We start from the raw sequence: 2,592 nt of genomic DNA, 5'->3' as shown, positions 1-2,592 counted from the left end.
TGCTGACCTGGCAGCTGATCCAACAGATCTGAACCGAGGGAGCCATTTACCCACCGCAGAAGGATGTGTTGGCTTTCTTAGGTCATGTGACCACTCCTAACCAGAGACACCAGACAAATTCAGAGTTTTAGAAGACACAGAGTTTTGGCTTTAAATTTGCGGAGCCTTTAAGGAGATTCTGGAGGGCCATCCTAGCAGACTCAGGGGATGTTCTGAATTTTTTGGAACTTACTTTTGTTTATTATCCCAACTCTCAATTGGGGTCACAGCAAATATGAACTGAAGGCACCCAACTCTTTTCCTATTGTGATGCCTGAAATGCCACTGTTTTAGAGTTTCCTTCTGGCTCTGGAGACTTGCTTGTTGAAACGTTGCACCTTAATTACATATGACTGTTCATCTGAACTTAGTGAGAGGAAGATGTGGTGGAAAGAATTCCTACGGGACTTCAACATTAGGCAGCCACCCAAAAGTGGTAAACGAAAGAGAGATGGCAAGATGAATCCTGAAAGGAAAGCTAAGAGAGCCTCATAGCAAACTTTCCTACTTACAGTTTTCCTTGAGTCTGGATAATCACTCTAGCTAATGGATTCACCTCTAGCTTATACCTATTCCAAACTATCACTTCTTAGTAGATCAGATAGACTTCTTGGTAAAGACTCAAATGGGGAGAGGTGCTGGCAGGGCTGGAGAAGGCAGTAGTTCTTGCAGCAGAGCTGAAAATAACGCAGTCTCACTAAGCCAGGGGAGACCTCAGACAGCCAACAACACTTGTATCTGTGTTGGCTTCTGTGGCTTCCTTTTAAATGTAATTAATGGATTAGTCCTTCTCCCTTCTGTCTCTCTTCCTGATTCTGAGCATCTAAAGAAGAAATGAACATGGCTAGGAACTGACTGGCTTTGTGCTAAATCCTAAGGTCCCTAAGGGATCTTTGAGGCACAGAACCCACCTCCACCAATGGTGGCTTTTGAAAGGTTTGATTCAGTTACCAGGTATTTAGGAGAATCTCACTAAAACCAGGAATTCTGTGTCATATAGTACACTATTGTAAATGCTCTGTAATTTGTTGGAAATTGTGTCAGCACTGAAAGTTAATTGCCAGATGTTTGGATAGTAAATACAGATACTGCTGAATAACACAAATATGTGCTTTCCCAAATAAGTTTGATTTGCTGAAATGCATGCGCCAGTCTCTAAATAACCTAGAAAACTAGACGATGTATGGTAAAATTTAACAACCAATGAAAGGAGACATAATAAGTAAGTACTCTTGAAGAATCATAATCAAAATTCCTTTTGTTATCTAGTCAAACAAGAAGAAATCCTAGATTCTGGTTGCTACTTTCAAAGCTTTATTATGAACTCACAGGAGGCCACTTGCTACTGTGGAAAGGACATCAGCTTGGTGTTTAATCAGATACCAAATGCCTGCTCTGTGACATACTGACTGTGTGACTTTGGGCAAATTATTTACCTTTTCCAAACATCAGTTCTCATCTATAGAATGGGTTGTTGAGAAGACTAATAGAAAATGTAGTTGAGGTACCTAACAGTGACCTCACCTAGTGGATACTTGCTACAGACTGAATGTTGGTGTCCACCTCCCAAATTCATATCTTGAAGCTCTAATCTCCAATGTAGTGGTATTTGGAAATAAGGCCTTTGGAAGATAATTAAATTATGAAGGTGGAGCCCACATGAATGGAATTAGTGACCTAATAAGAAGAGATCCAAGATTTAGTTCTCTTTCTGCCAGGTGAGGACACAGCAAAAAGGCAGCTGTCCACACAATAGGCCAGGAACTGAATCTGTCCACACCTTAATCCTAAACTTCCCAGCCTCTAGAACTGTAAGAAATATATTTATGTTGTTTAACACCCAGTCTATGATATGATTGTGATAGCAGTCTGAACTAAGACAGTACTGTATAATAATAGTGCAATAGGACAATATTTTTTGAAGTCTTAACTGATATTTTTTTCCAAGTATTCTCTTACCATTTGACTTTCGGCCCCAATCAGTCAAGCAGATCGTTATGTAAGGAGTACGAGGGCAGAAGGCAGAGAAAAGAGGTGTAACTCCTTAGCTTTTGAATTTCAAAGGCCGAGGCTTTGAAGGAAGGGAATGAACAGATAAGAGATTTGGGTGGTTATAGGATAAATAAGGAAGAGTTACCCTTCACCTCAGACCAAAAAGATTCCCTGAGGTAGGGGGAGGAGCCTACCATTGAATGCTGGAGTTGTGCGGGACTGAGAAAAGAAAAGGGAGTGCAGAAAGTCTGTGTAAGGAGCAGTGAGCTCCCCTGGACACTCTCACTGCCTCCCATGCCAGGCTAGGCAAACTCTATTCCCAAACTCTGGCAAAAAGTGAAAGGTCCATTAATCTCTGCAGGGTTGGGACATGAAAGGTTTAAGCATGGCAGGTACAGGTATACAAAGGTATGGGTAACAGACTATAAGGAAATGAGGATTTAATGAAAGTTGGAGTTCCTCAAGGATCTAGAACTAGAAATACCATTTGACACAGCCATCCCATTACTGGGTATATACCCAAAGGATTATAAATCATGCTGCTATAAAGACACATGCACA

Source organism: Mandrillus leucophaeus, unplaced genomic scaffold, assembly GCF_000951045.1.
Source record: "Mandrillus leucophaeus isolate KB7577 unplaced genomic scaffold, Mleu.le_1.0 Scaffold507, whole genome shotgun sequence".
Lineage (NCBI taxonomy): Eukaryota > Metazoa > Chordata > Mammalia > Primates > Cercopithecidae > Mandrillus > Mandrillus leucophaeus.
Note: the sequence above shows the minus strand (reverse complement) of the source record.